Source organism: Triticum aestivum, chromosome 2B (assembly GCF_018294505.1).
Source record: "Triticum aestivum cultivar Chinese Spring chromosome 2B, IWGSC CS RefSeq v2.1, whole genome shotgun sequence".
Taxonomy (NCBI): domain Eukaryota; kingdom Viridiplantae; phylum Streptophyta; class Magnoliopsida; order Poales; family Poaceae; genus Triticum; species Triticum aestivum.
The window spans coordinates 757,530,471-757,550,701 of NC_057798.1; the positions used below are offsets into that span (position 1 = coordinate 757,530,471).

A 20,231-nucleotide genomic window follows, 5' to 3' on the forward strand; every position below is an offset into this window, starting at 1 on the left:
AACTGTGAAATTTTGTACTGGATTCTCTTAAACGACTTATAATACGGAACAGAGGGAGTATAATTGTAAGATACATGTACTCAACCATAAATAACTACTCCCTTCATTCCAAAATAGATGACCCAACTTTGTACTGAAGTTAGTACAAAGTTGAAACATCTATTTTGGAACAGAGGGAGTATTGAGTAAATACAATTTGATAAAGTGCACACCGGGGGAGGGGGGCTAATGCCTCCTTTCCACCCCATAACAGTATTAACTTTATGTTCTGCAAATCATACTTTTTGTCCGTTTGACCATCGAAACGGACAAAAGGCCAATAGCCCAAAAGAAATATAAATTGTATTGAACGAGAACAAATGCACGTGCTAAACTATTCTGCCCTTTGTTTAATACATTCTTTACTTCACTTTTTGATAAAAGACATTTTCATTCTATTAACTTGATATTACCAAACTAAGGGCATCTCCAGCCGTTTGCCCCCCAGGAGGCATTTTTTACGCCTCCTGGGGGGCTGCCGGCGAGAACTTTGGCCTGGGGCGCCAAAATTTTCCACTCGTTGCCTCCCCATGAGCAGTGTTGGACTCACACAAATGGAGCGGCATTTTGTCGAGCACCTTGACCGCGGCGGCGTCGACGACCTCCAGCTAGCGGAGGAGCGTGAGCGTCGACGGCGGGGAAGGAGACGCGCTGCTCGCTGCCTCGCCACGTGCCGGAGAGGGAGATGCAGCTCGCGGCCGTGCTCGCCACGCTCGCCCTCGGTGGCGCGCTCGTCGTGCTCTTCTTCGGCAAGTGGTGGCAGCCGCTGGCCGACGGCGACAAGCACGCATCAAGGAGCTCGACGACACCGTCGAGGCCCTGCTGCAGCTGCGGGCCGACGTGCTCAGGCAGCTGCACGGCGCGCCGGAGCCGGAGCAGCTGCGCGCGTGGCTGCGATGCGTGCAGGACGGCGCGCGGCGAGCGGTAGCGGCAGGCGGCGGGCTCGAGCTGGGCTGCGCGGTGGCCGGCGAGGGGAGGGGGAGAGGAGGCCGCGGAGGCGTGCCCCCTGGCGTGCGGCGGCGAGGAGGAGGCGACGGTGGCCGACCGCGCGAGCTCTCCGCTCCGGCTGCGCAGGAACTCGACCGCACAAGCTCTCCGTTTGGCGGGGCGCCGCGGTGCGGGAGGCCGGGCGCGGCGGTCCGACGCGGGTGCGCGGCCGCAGAGGGCTGGCGGGGGCGGCGCGGGAGGCCGGGCGCTGTGGGCCGGAGCTGCGGCAGGGAGGCACCGAGGCGGGGTCGGGCGGGCAGGGAAAGCGAAGCGGATGGGGAGAGAGAAGGTGGGGCTCAAGGAGAAAGCGACGGGGGAAAGAGATCGTGGGGGAGAGGAGGCTGCAGGTGGGCCACACGAGGGGAAAAAGTGGCGCCGGCGTCCCCAGCTGCCCCTCGGGGGGCTGGGTTCGGGGTGGTAGTGCCGGCCGTAAATTTCGTGAAATCCGGCGAAAAACGGGTCTCTGGGGGCCTGACTAGGGCGTTTTTTGCCCGCCGGCGCTTAAAAACGCCTGGGGAGGCCTTCCTGGGGGCGCGGCTGGAGATGCCCTAAGCAAATGCCCAGCCTCTGCATAGCACGATGCACACAACTATATCCAATAGAACAGAACCAAAATGATAATACTATTTTATACCAAAAATTTAAAAAGGATGTCCGAAAATAGGCAACGTCATATACGAAGAACACACCATCATCTGTGATGGGAGAAAATCTTCCTAGCCATATGCTCCAGCCCGGTATACGCCATCATAGAAAGGTCTCAGTCCTCCGGCTTATGCATGATAACCGAGTACGGAGCCATCACGTACATGCATCAATAACCTGCACAAGAGGTGAAACACATTTTTCTAATTAGAAACCACATAGTTCCTGGTAAGCCACATAACCCAACATAAGGCTGCCGCCTCCCACAAAAATTCATTGTACCCTGCAACCCATATACACACAGTGCAACGGGGGGGGGGGGGTGTAAAGCTACTTGAACAATGGCCCAAAGTACACGAGCAAAATTACACAAAAAAAGGTGTTTAATAGACTCGTCGTGTTGTCAAAAGACACAGGTCATGTTACCTTGCCAATTGTTGTGTGCCAGCTTATCTCTAGTCAAGATCAGACCTTTGTTTAAAACCAGAGGAATATCTTCACTTGAAGAGGTAGTTTGAGATTCATTTTTTATTATTATCAGCAGGAACACCGATGTGGGCAGTCACCTCATATAAGGGCTTGACTGAAAACCTACCATTCTGATGCAAGTTTCCTCAAAACCCGTCTGGTTCATTTGACAGCTGAGTGTGCTCCAAACGTGTGAGGCGACGCCCTAATAGGACAGAGAGAAATAACAGTGTTTTCTTGACCCATGACCTATGCGATTGTGAAAAGTTTATGACTAGCAATCCGATACAAGTTCGGGTATTGCACCATAAGTGAAGTGGCATCAAGCAAATTATCCTCCTAGAACCTAACTCGAAAGCCGCCCCTAACCGAAAAAGTGCCAAATTGGAAAAAGCTAAAAACCAATCATTGACCTTCATCATGGCATACCAAAAATGTGAATCACGGGGTTTTGTTGGAGTTGAGAAATGGCTTTGGTACCCAAATACTTGTGACGAACGTTTTCTGCTACACTCCATTCTCAGATAGTAGTTTATATACCTATTTACTGAGAAGGGCAATGTTTTTAATCTCAAGATCTTGACACTACTAGGAAAAGGGCTATAGATAGAATTGACACTAATAGCGCATCAGGGTTGTAGTGCGCCATTACTATATACTAATGATGCACTAGTTTGTGATGCGCCATTAGTGTGGAAGACACTAATGGCGCACCAGATAAAAGGTGCGCCACTAATGATAATTGTTTTTTCATTTTTACATACATACTAATGGCGCATCCGAGCGAAGTGCGCCATTACTAGTTCTAACTAGTAATGGCGCACCAGACAGACAGTGCGCCATTAGTATTTTTTTTATTTTTTGCAAAACTACTAATGGCGCACCGTGTCACAGTGCGCCATTACTAGTTTAAACTACTAATGGCGCACTTTTCCACAGTGCGACATTAGTATATATATATATATATATATATATATATATATATATATATTTACTTTTCTGCAAAACTACTAATGGCGCACCACCTGCAGGTGCGCAAGGGTTACTAATGGCGCATTTGCTTGTGGTGCGCCATTAGTAACCTCGGACCCCAACAAGATATTTTGGACAGCCACATACCTACCCACTCACTTTCCCCACTTCATTCCCTCCACCTCCTTCTCCAAGCTTTCGGCTGCCTCCTCCTCCTCACCTCATTTCCGCCATAGATTCATCAAAATTAAGTGCTGAAATTACCTTTTTTTGAAAGCTATCTTCATGATGTACATCTACTTTTTTTCTCCCTAGCTCGCTCCAACAACGTGCACATGCACCTTTTGTGGCCTAGCTAGATCTATGTATGTTTGTGGTGTTGCATGTGTTTGTGGTGTTGCATATATGTTTGTGTTTGCAGGTATCGGTATTTGAAATGCGATAGTTGCCAATATTTTGCCAGAATGTTGATTCATTTCCGTTTCGGCGAGAATTTTGGCACTATGCATTCTTTTTGGTCCTATTTTTAAGGAAGGTCATGCCAAATTTGTTCTTGGTTCTAAAATATCGTTTTGCTCTACCCCGCAGGCGACCATGATCCGCACGATGACCGAAGGCATCGTGAATAGGTTTTTGAGCTCCGCGAAGGCCGAGATGCTTCAAAAGAATGAGACGGAGATAAGATGTCCGTGTCGAAGATGCAAGCCGAAGAGCCTTATTGTGGACCCAGATTCCGGGCAGGTGCGGGACCACCTGCTCTTGCGTGGTTTCATGGATGGCTATCGGTGGCAAGGTGATGAAGATGACTATGAAGTCGTCCATGGGGGTCGGGCAAGAAATGAGGAAGGGCAGCAAGATAAGTACCACCGCGGCGAGGGCGGGCGAGAAGACGAAGAATCTCCAGGACATGATCACGGCGGTGATACTGTACACAATCATCATGTAGAAGATGTCGTACATGATGATGAGGAAGATCAAGACGAAGGGCATGATCATGAAGATGAAGATGCCGGAGCAGACGACGATGGAGGCTGGGTGCAGGACCCTCATATTCAAGAGCTGCTTCTCAAGCAGACGGATAACGCAAGAGCTGCCGCCCGAGAGAAAGCCAAGCTGGATCAACTGGAGATAGACGCGGTTACTCCATTATATGAAGGATGCAGGCCCGAGGATACCCGCCTGAAAGTAACGCTCATGGCTCTGGAGATGAAGGTAAAACACAAAATGACCGACGCATGCTTCGATGTGAACATGTCATTCTGGCATGAACGTCTTCCCAAGGGGAACAAGTGCCCGACCAGTTTCGAGGAGGCGAAGAAAATCGTGTGTCCTCTGGATTTACCGCACGTGAAATACCATGTGTGCATGAATAATTGCATCATTTATCGGGACAAGCACGCGGAGTCTACCATATGTCTGGTGTGCGGCGTCACTCGATACAAGAAGAGGAAGAAAGCTCCTCGAAAATCGGTGTGGTACTTTTTGATCACTCCTCGTCTGCAGCGGTATTTCGCGGACCCTAAGGTAGCAAAGCTCCTGCGTTGGCATGCGGATAGGGAGGATAAGAAGCGGGAAGATGACGGAAATGATCCGGAGATAAATAAAAAAGACAAGATGCTGAGTCACCCTAAGGATGCGAGCCAGTGGCAAGCGTTGAACTTCGAATACCCAGAATTTGGGAAGGATCCAAGGAACATCGTGCTGGGAGCGAGCACCGATGGAGTCGATCCGTTTGGCAGCCAGAGAAGCACACATAGCACCTAGCATGTGTTTCTGTGGATGTACAACCTTCCCCCTAGTTGTGCATGAAGAGGAAGTACATTCACATGAGTATGCTAATTGAAGGGCCGAAACAACCAGGGAACGACATCAATCTGTATCTGGGGCTGCTGAAGGAGGAGCTAGACACGCTGTGGAAAACGCCAGCCAATACGTGGGACGCCGCAGAGAAAGAATATTTCCCTATGAGAGCCGCACTGCTCACGACGGTGCACGACTATCTCGGTTACGGATATCTTGCGGGGCAGGTAGTCCACGGATTTTCTGGATGCGTAAGGTGCATGGATGACACAACATATCACCAGCTAGATAGAGATCTCGGGTCTTCGAAAACCGTGTTCATGGGACATCGAAGGTGGCTTTGCGACGATGACCCGTGGAGGAAACGCAAGGATCTGTTCGATGGTGAAACTGAACCCCGAAAACGCCCGTGTACGAGGAGCGGCGAGGAAATAGACGAGCTGTTGAAAAATTGGAAAGACTGCCCACTGCCGGGAAAGAAGCAAAAGGCGCCAGAGCCGGGAAAGAAGCGAAAGGCGCCAGAGCCGCTGCTGAAGGTATGGAAAACAAGGTCTATTTTCTGGGACTTGCCGTACTGGAAGATCCACCGTGTGCCTCACAGCCTTGATGTCATGCATATCACGAAGAACGTGTGCGAGAGTCTGCTTGGTACCCTGCTCAACATGCCAGAGAGGACCAAAGATGGGCCGAAAGCAAGGGCAGACTTGAAATCAATGGGCATCAGGCAGGAGCTTCACGCTAATGATGATGATGATGATGAGGCGAAGCAGGACACAGAAAGTCGTCGCAAAGGCAAAAAGGCCAAGAAGACCGGAAATGACTACCCTCCCGCGTGCTTCACTCTAAGTCAGGAGGAGATCGAGCAGTTTTTCACCTGCCTCCTAGGAGTAAAACTTCCTTACGGTTACGCGGGGAAGATAAGCAGGTACCTAGACCCAGCGAAGCAGAAGTTCAGCGGGATGAAGTCTCACGACTGTCACGTGCTGATGACGCAGATACTTCCAGTTGCAATCCGTGGGATCATGGACGTGCACGTCCGTGAAACGCTATTTGGCCTATGCAACTTTTTCGACGTCATCTCTCGAAAGTTGATTGGCGTGAGGCAACTCGGAAGGCTACAGGAAGAGATCGTGGTGATACTATGCGAGCTTGAGATGTAATTCCCGCCCGCATTCTTCAACGTTATGGTGCATCTGCTGGTCCATATCGTGGAGGATATCATCCAACTCGGGCCGACGTTCCTGCACAGCATGATGCCGTTCGAAAGGATGAATGGTGTCATCAAAGGATACGTTCGCAACATGTCACGTCTAGAGGGAAGTATAGCCAGGGGCTTTCTGACCGAAGAGTGCATCTCCTACTGCACGAATTATCTAGGCATCAAGAACCCCGTTGGTCTGCCTGTCAATAGGCACCTCAGCAGGCTCGCTGGATGGGGTCACCGTGAGGGTCGCCGCGAAATGCATGTCGACTTCGAGGGTCAACTCGCCGACTTTGAAAGAGCAAACCTAGTCGCGCTACAACACATAGACGTGGTCGATCCTTGGGTGGTAGAGCACAAAACCTTTATTGAGAAGACGTACAATGACCGAGGCCAACAGAGGACGGACGGAGATATAATCAAAGAGCACAACTCATGTTTCACGCGTTGGTTCAGGCAGAAGCTTCTGTCATACCCTTTACATGAGGATTCTTCCGCGGAAGAACAACTCATATTCGCCTTGTCACAGGGCGTCGAGCACAACCTGATGACCTATGAGGCGTAAGATATCAACGGCTACACATTCTACACCGAGAACAACAACATGAAGAGCGATGGTTATCAGAACTCCGGGGTAACGATGGAATCCTACACCGGCAACGACAAGGACAGATACTATGGAAGGATCGAGGAGATCTGGGAGCTGAGCTACGCTGGAGAGAAGGTCCCGATGTTCCGTGTCAGATGGGCCAAGAGCGTCCTAAAAGAAGACCAGTATTTCACCACCATGGTTATACCCGAAGCCAAATCCAAGACCGCGGGCGCAAACGTCACCGCGAAAAATGAGCCATGGGTAATGGCTTCCCAAGTGGACCAATGCTTCTTCATTACCGACCCGTCAAAGCCCAGTCGTGTTGTCATGAGGAGAGGCAAAAGGAAGATCATCAGAATGGATGGAGTAGCCAATGAGCAAGACTTCGACAAGTACGGCGACCCGAAGATCGAACATGACGACGACGATGAAGTAGCAGCACACACCACAAGAAGAAGCAGGACCACCCTACCTAAAGGACGTCCGTTCCACAAAAGAAATCCATTTGCGAAAAAGAAGGGCAAGAAGATTGTGAACAGATAGCTAGCTAAGATCGATTGTATTTAAATTGTAGCCTTCATTTCTCGGGCACTTTTTGATATCATGAATATTTTTAAATTTCATGGGCACTTTTTGAATTCATGAATATTTTTTCAAATTTGATGATATTTTTTCATATTCAATATGAAAAAATATTGAATATTCATGAGGACACACGATCTCGATCCCCCTCCCTCTCGATAGCTATCCCCCTCGCCAGATCCCCCTCGCCGCCGAGCACCCCCCGCACCCTCCCCCCGCTCCACCGCCGCCGCCGACCCCCCGCACCCTCCCCCGCTCCACCGCCGCCGATGAACCACCGCACCCTCCCTCACTCCACCGCCGACGACGACCCACCGCACCCTCCCCCGCTCCACCGCCGCCGCCGACACCCCGCACCCTCCCCCGCTCCACCGTCACAAATGAATGCAACTAAAAATAAAAAAACAATTTTGATTATATTTTCAAATAAAAAATTTGATGATATTTTCAAATAATAAATTTGATGATATTTTTTTTCATATTCATAAATATTTTCAAATAAAAAATTTGATGATATTTTTAAAAAAATTATTACTGTTTCATATTCATATTCATTTTCTAAAAAAATATTAGATGCAACAAAAAATAATAATAAAAAAATTACTTATGGCACACCTCTGGCTGGTGCGCCATTGCTATCTCAAAAAAAAAGATTACTAATGGCGCACCGCTCGGGGGTGCGCCATTGCTATCTAAAAAAACATACTAATGGCGCACCGCCAGGGGGTGCGCCATTAGTAATCTTGCCCCCTAGCTAATTCGGCAGTCCCACCCTCGCGAGATCCACTCCCCCCCCTCGCCACACCCTCACGCGCGCCCCCTCCTTCCGCCGCCCGCTCATAGCCGCACCACCGTGCTCACCCGCCCTCTCCCCTGCTCGCCTTCTCCGCCAGATCCTGAGCCTCGCCGCCGTGTTAGCCCCGGCCATCACCGTCCCCGCACCTTGGTGGCCGAGCCAGACCCCTTCCCTCCTAGGTCAGTGTCGTCCATCTCCTCGCTGGCACCTCTCTCTCCGGCCATCTTCCCTACCCCGTGCCGCTCTCATCTCGTCCTTCCGCGCGCTCCCGGGCCCTCGCCTCTGCTTCCGCGCCCGCGCCGGCCTCCCCCAGGCGCACCAATGCCACTCCCGCAGCCGACACCGCCGCGCCCTCCACCTCCCCGCCACCCTCCTCCCCGCCGTCAGCCCCGCCCCCAAGTCTGAAGCTCCCCGGCTCGCCGCCACCCGCCGTGCTCCCCCTCCAAAGCCCGCGCCGTCCATGCTGCCCCCACCACCAGCCCTAATCCCCATCACGGCATCCGTGGCGGGCTGCTCGGCGCTGCCGTCGTCTCGGACCTCTGCCGCCTGCTACCTTCCCATCTCCATCCCTTTCCTATGAACTAGTACCTGTCCACGTCTCCTCCCGAGCCCCATCTCCACCCCCTCTCCATTCGAGCTGCTCGACATGAACCCTGACCCTCTGCTGTTTGTTTTTTCAGGTTTAGCTACTATTCTATCCGAGATTGCCAAGCTGTACTGTTGGTTGTAGTGGTGTTGTTCTCCCAGGTTGAAGGTATTTTGAATCATGTGGTCTCCATTCGAGCAGCTCGACATGAACCCTGATCCTCTGCTGGTTTTTATTTCGCAGGTTGACCTGCTGTTCTGTCCGAGATTGCGGTGGTGTACTGGTGGTTGCAGTGGTAATCTTCTCCCAGATTGCAGTGGTGTTCTTCTCCCAGGTTGAAGGTAATTCTTGATCCAAACTTATGCAAATTCTTTACTGCTGTCTTCTTGTATGCTATGCATGTTTTATTGTGTGCACAACATCTTACAATTAGATAATTGCAATGTAGCAGAGTCATGTGAGATCAATTAGATTTGGTTTCTTGCATATGCATTGTGTTTAACTAAGCGGAACTTCCATGCCTTGTGCACCATCTTCCATGCCTTGTGCACCATATTTTAATACAATGGCAAGGTTTACGAACATATTTGATTCCTAAGAAAAGCATGGCAAATATTCAAAATTGCCATGGCAAAAATATGTTTCTGAAAATGACATGGACTAAAATGTTCTATAGATCATGATCCATAGACAAAAATATGCCATGATCCATACAGTATAAATTCCATGATGCATATGCTATATTTGCCATGGGAGATGGCAATTTTGTTGGATCATGATCCAAAGATTAAAAAAAATGCATAGACTATAATTTCCTGGCATGATCCATAGAATAAAAATGTAGAATAAAAAATGCCATGATCCATACACTATAATTTTCATGATGCATAGACTATATTTTCCATGGCCCGGTGCAAAAGAAATTTGCCATGTTGCAAAAAAGAAAAGAAATTTGCCATGGTGCATATAGTAAAAACAATGCCACGATCCGTAAAATACATTTGTCATGCTCCATGAAAGTAAATTGCCATGGTCCAAATGTAGAAGAAGTTTCAAGTAGTGTTTTGTTTCTGTGTTTAAATAGGCAGCAAACTTTCTATTCTTTCTGTGTTTGTACAGACTTGCTAAACTATTGATGATTTTTTGTTGGGTGACCTATTATATCTGGAATGGAAGCTCACATAAGTTGAGCTGATTTTTGTCCATATGAAAGCAGAGGACCATATGGTCTGTGGCTGGGTTTTGTCTCCGACCATTGTGTCGTGATGATTTTGCAGGTACCCCGAGAGGCCCTTGAGTTTGCCGGAATGTCGATTAACTTCCGTTCCGGCAAATTCGGGTACTCCATATATCCTATTTTCAGCAAAGGTCATGCTGAAATTTTCTGTGAATTTTAGCATGACTTTGCTAAAAATCGGACATATGGGGTACTTGCTACTAATGCATGGGCCGGGGTATCTTAGTACTTAATTAAGTAGGATCAACTGCCCCTTTATTCTTGCTGCATTAAACCATAGGTGGCAATAGAGCCAAGTGATTAGGCCCAACTTAGAATTCTCCTCAGCATCGATAAACCCTAGATGATAAACCCAACATATGTGGCAATAGAGCCAAGTGATTAGTGCCAAGTGATTAGGCCCAACCTAGGGTGCCTCGGCATCGATAAACCCTAAATGATGAAAACTTAACTTGGCTGCCCCGGATGCCTCGGTGTCGATGAGAACCTAAATGATGTACGCTTAGGCTTTTAGGGTGCCTCGGCGTCGACAAACCCTAAATGATAAAAGCTTAGCTTTTAGGATGCCTCGGTGTCGACAAACCCTAAATGATGAGACCATGATCTTGTTCCTTGACAATAACCAACTTTTTGACCAAATTGTTTTCCTATTTAGAGTGAAACATGGCCCACAACGATGAGGCCGGCGGTTTGGGCAGCAAGCAATTCTGGGAGTTGTCCCATGAGATGGAGGAACAACCTCACCGCTATGAGGACGCAGCGGAAGACACCGATCCTGACTACACAACCCCTAGTGGCGTCGGGGATGACACCATTGATGGTGCCGCCGAGGATTCCACCACTGATGATGGCGGCGCACACACAGATGGCAGCCAACCGAAGAAGCAAAGGAAGGACCAGCACCCGAATGCGCTCCGCAGCCTCAAGGAGGAATTCACTCAAGTGGACTCCGACGGGCATCCAACGGAGCCCAAACATATAATCAAGGGGTACTCGCTTCAGCTCGGGTGCATTCTCCAGAGCACTGTCTCGATCAACACCGAGAACCTTAGGCATAAGGACCACGGGAATTTGCGCAACCTCCTCTTCACGAAGCTGCACAAACGATACAAGTTCCCCACTGAATTTGAAAACACACGCCTCTCAGGGAATAAAGTGAATAGTGCCGCCCTCACGAGGATGAGCACGACCCTGTCTACTTGGAGAAGCGCGGTGAAGAGAATGATTGATAAAGGTGATAGTTATGAGAAGATCAACGCGAAATATCCTTTGATGAGCAAAGATGAGTACAAGGAGTTCAAGATCAAGTGCGAGAGTAGCGCAACCTCCGAATCAAGTTAGTGGGGGAAAGAAATGCGGGAGTTGAACTTAGGGGAACACAAACTCGGTCCTGGCGGTTACAGAGTGGCGGAGCCTATATGGGACAAGGAGGACGCGGAGCGTGCCGAGCAAGGCCTACCGCCCCGCTTCGAGAAATACAACGGTGACAAGCAGACCAGGAACTTTGTCAGGGCCCGGTACAAGGAGGACCCGATAACAAAGGAGCTTACCACGGATCCGAAGACCAGGGCGCTTGAGCTTGTTCTGGTAAGGAATACACCCCCGCGTAATTAGCTCCATATGGTTGCACTCTAATTAATCCCCAATATTTCTAAATGGTTCACGTTCCTTTCGCAGGACACTGAAAGCAGTAGCGCGGGGTCGTCTCAGAGCTCCCCTTTCGACACCTCTTTAAATAGGGCGTTGAACGTAATGAAAAAGAAGGATAAGCTCACTAAGCCGACGTCAGCTGGTCGTGTGGCCGTCAAAGGCTTGTCCACAAAATGGGGGTCATACTATATCGTTGGTGTGTGGAAGGAGAAAAAGACCAGCTCGGAAAGCCAGACGCGCGAGGTTGAAGCACTCAAGGCACAAGTGGCACGGATTCCGGAGCTTGTCCAAGAGCAAGTGGAACAACAACTGGGAACGAAGCTCAATGCCATGGTGCCTACGTTGATTCATGGACTGACGACGTGGATTGCGGGCGGCCAACTGGGGCCTCCTCCGGTTCCTAGCTTCACGGCCAGCAACTCGCACAGCGCGCAGGCGGCGCCATTGGTGTCTCCGGCGGCGCCATTGGTGTCTCCGACGGCGGCGCCATTAGTGTCTCCGGCGGAGGCGGTATTCGTGTCTCCGGCGCCGGCACGGGCATTGGAGCTTAATGCACCAGGGTGTACGCCAGCCGGCACCTCGCCAACAAGCGCCCCCTCCGTCAGTTGCACGCCCGCCGTTGGCGGTGCCTCGACATTAGCCGAGCTTGACGGCATCACGGTAACTAAGCCTCTCGGCCGATGACTTCATCTCCTTGCCTTTGACTGGGCATCCCTGACGCCCTATACATGTTTTCGCAGGGCGCCACCGATGTTCCTTGCACTCTTCTGCACCTCGTGGGCGCCGAGTTGGTCGATGTCGTCAAGGGCAGAATCGTTCAATCGGGCAACCCCATGTTCCACGGTAATCCGATGCCACCCACAGTGTATAGAGTTGAAGTGGTTCGGGTGCTGCTAGGCTGCGACGAGATGTTACCTCCGATTCGACCCGCTAGGGCCGACGAAGAAGATGAGATGACCCTCAGCGCCTGCGTAAACTGGCCCCTGCTTTGGCCGAAGAGCCAGATTCGTTTGGGGGCGGGGGACACCACCCCACAGACAAGACCGCCAGTCGTGCCGGCACCAAGCCATGGCAAGAACGCCGCAACGCTACCGGACCTGCCGGACATCCCTGTTCAGGACATCCCTATGGCATAAGATACGGACATCCCTATGGCATAGGATCCGGACGACGACGACAACGACGACGGTACATTTACCAATGTCGATAAGTACTTTGCCGAACATGGGTACGCTGACGAGTTCTGCGGGCCTCTTTCTCAAGAACCCAACCAAGACGACCGCAATCTAGCTGGTACGGCGGAGAAATCCAATTGCAACAGGCGTCGTCTGGCGTTCGGTTCTCAGGAGACGCCTCCAGCTCCCGCCTTCACCGAGCCTCAGATAGCTGAGGTGCGAAATATTATCAGCCCCAACACGCTCAAGAAGGCGGTGTGTGAGCAGAACTCGGTCCCATTACAGGAGATCAAGAAGAAAGGACGGAAACGAAAGACTAACAAGGGCGCCGGTGCGAGCCAGCCGGCACCGAGTTCGATCCGTGCTCAGGACGGGCCACCTTCACCTAAGGATATCTCGAGGAGGGTGCATGTGGCGGGTAGGGCATGCTACCGCCAAATATGCTCAATGCTGCAATCGATGCTATGCGGAGTCTGCACGACAGTGTTCTTTCTTTGGAGAAGCGGCGTCTTAGAGAGAATGATGTGGCATACCCGGTTTTCGTGGCCAAGGTGCCAGAGGGCAAGGGCTTTGTGGATGGCGACATCAGGGGTACGATCGTTCTGCGGTTTGATGACATCTTTGCTATGTTTAACCTTCATCCGCTGCACTACACCTTCGTTCAGCTGTTTTCGCTAAGTATGGAGATGCGGATCATTAGAGACAAGACCCCGGACATCGTGATAGTCGACCCCTTCTACATGCGTGCCAAGCACTTGAGCAGTGCTGGGGACCGCCAAGTTGCGAGTTCACACCTCGAAGGCGTCATTCTGGCAAACCCAGATAAGGATAACTTCCTTGTGGCTTACTTTCCCGAGTAAGTCATCCCTTAACCGTCCCATAACATATGATTTCTTAGATTTCGATCGTTCTTTTTTTTTCTAACATTCCGTGTTCTGTGCAGTGACACACATTGCACACTCATCCTCTTAAGCCCGAAATATTCCATGGCCACGTATTTCGACCCGAACCGTAACTCCAAGATAGACTACACAAATGTCAAGAAAGTTCTTGATGATGTTCTCCCCGGCTACGCCAAATCTGGAGGCACCTTCACCAGGGCAGTTCGTAAGTACGGCAAGCACACCTTCTCATACAGTACGAATTTCTGCTGCGTCAAGCAGCCGCCTGGCGGTCAGAAGGATGCCTTCTACGCCCTCCATCACATGCGGGCGATCGTAAGGGACCATCATCACCTTCTGCTACCAGATAGTCTCAAAGATTGGGCCGCGAGGTTGTCGGCAAACCAGGACGCGGACCTCAGACAAGAATTCTTTCGCATCCAGTCGGAGTTTGCGGACATCATCCATCAAGATGTCCTTCATACCTCGGGGCAGTTCTACCTCAGATATCAACCGTCCAACAATGAGATAGATGGAACGCTACAAATGCAGGGTGACAACGACCGCGGTTTCATGACCATCACGATAGACGGCGGCTTCATCCACGCTCCTGTCCGATGAGTCGAGTCGAAAGTAGTGATGTGTAGTTCTGAAACATTGATTGGCTCATGTTGTAATTAAACTTTAATGAATTCGTATGTCTCTTTGGTTTGGACAGTCGTTCAACTTAGATGTAATCGATATTATTTATTAGTAGGACCATGAATCGTGCTATTAATGTCTTGCTTTTCTCTTCCGATCCTTTTGTTGCATACTTACATATTGCTTATGTATTGTCTGTTGTTTGGCTTGTGCATAGAGATGTCATCGTATGTCGTGTACAAGGGTAAGGTTCCCGGAGTCTACGACGGCTGGGAGGAGTGTCAGAGACAGGTTCACCGTTTCAGCGGTAACAGTTACAAAGGGTACACCACTAGGGCGGAGGCGGAATCTAGATACGTCCGCTATCTAGCGGGAGAGATGAGGGAGCGTTGGAGGAACCGGATGAAGACCAGTTTGATCGCGATGATGCTCATCGTGATGACCGCAGCTCTCTTTTATGTGATGGTAGTTTAGATGATCGATATCGACTTGTAATGTGAAGACAAACTCGATACTCGCGGTCTTGAGACTTGTAATGTTTTATCTTTCTCGGTCTTTTGAATTTGGAGACTAATATGATAAATTCTATTCAGAGACTAATCTTCTATTGTATTCGATGAATCTGCTGTTGCTGTGTGCTGCTGTCTATATTCTGTCCAATAATATATTTTGTAACCTGTGCAAAAATCAAAAAAGCAAAAAAACCAAATATTCATACTAATGGCGCATCACCACAAGGTGCCAAAGGATACTAATGGCGCATCAAGGCAGAGTGCGCCATTAGTATGACAAATCACATGGTTACATATGCCCCCCCGGGAGGCATACTAATGGCGCATGATGTTACATACTAATGGCGCACTGCCTGGTGCGCCATTAGTAAAAAATACTAGTGGCGTGCTACTAACGGTGCACCGGTAGTGCGCCATTAGTAGGCAAAACCGGTGCGCCATTAGTAGGCCTTTTCCTAGTAGTATGAATTTCAAGACACCCCCCCACCCACCCACCCCCCTCCCCCGCCCCTTCACTTTTAGGACGACACGACACATTTGACGTAGCTACCTAATATTTTTTCGATTCATTATCACACTGCCAGAAAAATCTGGATCTAAAGTAGTCCAATCTTTGAAGAACCCCTTTCGATAGGTGGAAGAAGGACAACATGTATAAGACCATATATTTTTAGGAGGGAATTGATCAAGACCAACCGACCCCGATAAGACAAGAGTTTGGCTTTCAACCGACCAGTCGTCTCTCAAGTATCTCTACCACATATTTTCACTCAACGACAGTTTAGATGCCGATAGTAAATTGGAATACCCAGGGATAGAATAGGGAACTGTTTGAGCTGGCAACCAAAAATTTCAGCATACTCAAATGCCAAAGGTGTGGCCTCACCAAAGCAGAAAAGTTTACTCCCATGGAAATTAATTTTAAGACAGGAAAGCTCCTCAAAAGCACATAATAAGAGCTTGAGGTTTCTAGCTTTATCTAGGTCATGATCCAAAAAAACTTATGGTGTCATTTGCATACTATAGAATAGACAAGCCATCTTCTTTTTCCCAAAAGGAGGATTATCCCGAGTGATGCAGACAACCATCTTTATTACATTACTCAACAAGGCCTTACAAAATAAATTCATAAAGTAATCCAATGCCACCTTCCTGGCAAAAAATGTCGTCCTACCCACAAAATTGATGATATGCCCCGACCTCGCGTCACACACACCAAGAAATCCGGTGGCCTCATCAAGCCGCCCGCCGGCTAGTCGGGAGCACCAACCAGTCTACCAAACTCTTAGCGTGCACTGCATACGCACGCTGTAGAATCCGTCGCCGCCTTCTTCCACAGTCCCATCTTCAAGAGCAATCAATGCGCTGATATTGCCTGACTCTTCTGCCGTCGACGCCATCATAACGCTGGACAAGCCATCTTCTACTAAGTGATTATTTACAACACTAATCTGACCAGCCACTTCCCGTTCAACAAGAATAACTAACATGTCAGCCATAATTTTTTCTTTCGGTTTTGCTGAAAGTCAGCTAGCTGAGATTTATCCGTGGTCTCATTCATGTTGACGTCCTTCCGATGTAAGAACGCGCTGAGATTTGAGCCGCTGTCGAGAAGATATGGGGCGCGGCCTATTATCTGTTTTTCTTAGTGTGCGGCACCGGCACGTCTTGGGCCGGTTTGTCACGGCGGGGGTGCTGGGTGTGTTGTGCTTTTATACTTGACTGTTTTGAATGGACGTACCTGGCCTCGTTTCGTCGGTGTACTGTGCAGAACGGGAAGAGTAAGGCAAGCCTTTATGTACTTCTCGCGAGCTTTTCCTCCATTTGCCCACTCAGTCTTTATTTTTTTATTTTTTGTATGTTTGTCTTGAATTTTTTGTTTGTGCTATTTTTCATTTTTTTACATCTCACAACTTGAGTTTTAACTATGCCTTATCTGCGCCATCAGCCGTCAGATCGATTTGCGTCGGGATTCATGTAGGTTGTCCAATGCACGTTACGGGCGGCCCGTTGTGACCTGTTCTTTAATTTCTTTTTTTCTGATTGTTCGTTAACGATGCTCACGGCCCATGATGATTTTTTGCTTTCTATTTAAGAAAACCCGAATCGACAGGCAGTGGTTGTTCATCCGTCTTCTTTTCATTTTTATACGGGTCAGAACTACATGTTTTCTACAGGGTAGTCGTTTTTTAGGGGATCGCAACTGCATGTTTTTCAAAGGTCGGCCACAATTGCAAGTTTCTCTAAGGTAGCCGCAATTGCAAGTGTTTCAAAGGCCGATCGCACCTACAAGTTTCTCTAGGGTAGTCACAATTGCAAGTTTTCAAGGCCGGTCGCAACTGCAAGTCTCTCTAGGGTAGTCGCAATTGCAAGTTTTTGAAGGGCGGCTGCATGTGCAAGTTTCTCTAGGGTAGTCGCAATTTCAAGTTTTTGAAGGCCGGTTGCAACAGCAAGTTTCTATAGGGTAGTCGTAATTTCAAGTTTTTAAGGCCTGACGCAACTACAAGTTTCTCTAGGGTAGTCGAAATTGCAACTTTTCAAGGCAGGTCTCAACTGCAAGTCTCTCTAGAGTAGTCGCAATTGCATGTTTTTGAAGGGCGGCTGCATGTGCAGGTTTCTCTAGGGTAGTCGCAATTGCATGTTTTTGAAGGCCGGTCGCAACTGCAAGTTTCTCTAGAGTAGTCGCAATTGCATGTTTTTGAAGGCCGGTCGCAACTGCAAGTTTCTCTAGAGTAGTCGCAATTGCAACTTTTCAAGGCAGGTCTCAACTGCAAGTTTCTCTAGAGTAGTCGCAATTGCATGTTTTTGAAGGCCGGTCGCAACTGCAAGTTTCTCTAGAGTAGTCGCAATTGCATGTTTTTGAAGGCCGCTTGCAACTGCAAGTTTCTCTTGGGTAGTCACAATTGCAACTTTTCAAGGCAGGTCTCAACTGCAAGTTTCTCTAGAGTAGTCGCAATTGCATGTTTTTGAAGGCCGGTCGCAACTGCAAGTTTCTCTAGGGTAGTCGCAATTGCATGTTTTTGAAGGCCGGTCACAACTGCAAGTTTCTCTAGGGTATTCGCAATTGCATGTTTTTGAAGGCCGATCGCAACTGCAAGTTTCTCTAGGGTAGTCGCAATTGCATGTTTTTGAAGGCCGGTCGCAACTGCAAGTTTCTCTAGGGTAGTCACAATTGCATGTTTTTTAAGGCCTATCGCAACTGCAAGTTTATCTAGGGTAGTCGCAGTGGCAACTTTTTAGGGTGGTTGCAACTACATGTTCTCTCCCTTTCTTTTTTCGTTTTATTTCCTTTTACATTTTATTTTTCTTTTTTTCAAGTTTTTTCTCTTTTAAAAAATGTTCATTATTTTCAAAAAATATTTGCAAATTTATCAAAATTTTGTGTTTACACAAACTTTCTAAACTTAAAAAATGTTCATATTTTGAAATTTTATTCATGAATTAAGAAAAGTCCGTGAATTTAAAAAATGCTCGCACGTTTTAAAATTTTGTTCAGAAATTTGAAAAATGTTCCTGTTTTTGAATTGTGTTTACTTTATTTCATTTTGTTTACAAATTCAAAAAAGTTGGGGAATTCAAAATAATGTTTCCGGTTTGTTCAAAATCTGTTCACAAATTCAAAAAAGATTAATGTTTTCAAATTTTGTTCATAAGTCCAGAAAATGTTCGGGGAATTTCTAAAGATGTTTTCAAGTTTTTTAAATATAATTTTTCAAGAAATATTTGAGAAGGTACTAATACTGTTCGATCTCTCATGATAGATAGTTCTTGAAAGTTTCATGGTGTAACAATGCCCATCAGCTGTGGTGGCTTACAGCACGCATTCAGCATTGTTAGATTGTGAGTTCAAGATCCCATATAAGCGCTTTTTCGGCCTTTTTTTATGACCCATGTGATACAGCACTGCATCTCCAATGGACCGGCTTGTTTTAACACCCAATGACTTGTGAACAGGCCGAAAAGCCCAAACGGCCTGTGCGGGAATTAAAACAATTTGACAGCCCAATAGAGGCTACCACTAGACCGCGTTGGATTTCGGTAGCCTGGTTACGAGGAACAACCAAAAGCGGGCTAGGACAACTATCACGTGACATCAGCTTACATCAGGTGAATGAGACCATATTATAACTCAGCTAGATGAGTTTTAGGCACTCCCTGTTTCTTTACCTCATTGGGGTGAATTTGTTTCATTCTCTTGAAACAATGGTAGCCGTTTACCATGACATACATGTATAGCTTTTGAACAACATGTAAAATTTTGATCAAATTACTGCTTCATCAAATAACAATGTTACAATGAAATTATCAAACTCAATTTGTCATGTCATGGCATGAACAAAAAAAAATCTTCTTGAACACTTGAAAACACAGCACGCGACCACGCACGCACATGCACACTTCACACATTGAAAATCTCCAGCAAATAAAGCCTTTGTTTCAACTTTCAGAACAAGGGAAGCCACACGAATGTGGGCGATCGAGTAGCACTTGCGGTGTCTAATTGACTCCCGCCTCCGATCCTCCTGACACGCCGGGGCCTCTCGGTCGAATCTCGACATGCTGCAAGAGTAATGAGCGGCACGGTGAGTTCTCTAGCTACACAACTGTAACTCTGTAAGTATTGTACAGTAGAAAACACTGTCGAATTGTGTTTTCCCGCCTTCCGGGTAAAATGTGAACATACCTCCTGCACGGCCGGCGCCGGCGCCGACTTGGTGGTCTCCTCGCTGACCCCGGCGCGGCCGCAGCCGGCGACACGGTCGACGAGGCCGAAAAACCTATCCTTGAGCTGGGCGGCGAAGTTGGCCATGGTGGTGGAGGTGGAGCTAGCCGAAGTGAACAGAGTGCACCTGCACGCTGCTATCTACTCTCTCGTCAATCTGAACCACGCAGGTAGCTGTAGTGCTTGATTTTGGTGGGGGGAGAGCGGTGTGAGTTCTGAGAGCGATGCGGAGGTCTCATTTATACACGACGCCGGGCACCAAACGCGTCAGCTTTAGTGTTGCACCTCCATTTATCATCATGCTTCATGCATGTGGGGAGGCCCGCACGCCGTTTGAGTATCACGATTCAGATCAACACAGCATCGTTTACCACGCAGACCTTGTGCAGAGTTGTTGAGTACCAACTTGCTGTCCTATAGCTGTATCCATTGCTTGATATGATTACTACCAGAGTAAAAAAGGCACCTCCAAGGCGGACTGCTAATCGCATCCGTCCGGAACGTGATGTCCGGACCATGAAAGTCATTCAACGTGGGTCTGTATCTGCACGCGTTTTGTTCTGCAGATTAGAGACAAAGGGGAGGAGATTTGTGGGAGTCCGGACAACAAACACGTAGGACTCTGACACCCCCGGCCCATCCAATCCCCCTCCCGGTCTCATTTCCTTTCACTCCGCCCTTTCTCCCTCTTACTTTGCATCCGCACCCTTCACCTCCGTTGTCACTGTTGTACATATCCGACC

At 48.5% G+C, this 20,231-nt stretch overlaps 1 long non-coding RNA gene across 1 annotated transcript; it reads right to left on the minus strand.

Moving 5' to 3' along the window:
• Positions 1–19,016: 19,016 nt before the first annotated feature.
• LOC123042498 (uncharacterized) lies at positions 19,017–19,689 on the minus strand. Its single transcript, XR_006418807.1, has 2 exons — positions 19,450–19,689; positions 19,017–19,325 (listed from the first exon to the last, which is right to left on the minus strand). It is a non-coding gene; the product is annotated as an uncharacterized lncRNA (long non-coding RNA).
• Between the last annotated feature and the right edge of the window lie 542 nt (positions 19,690–20,231).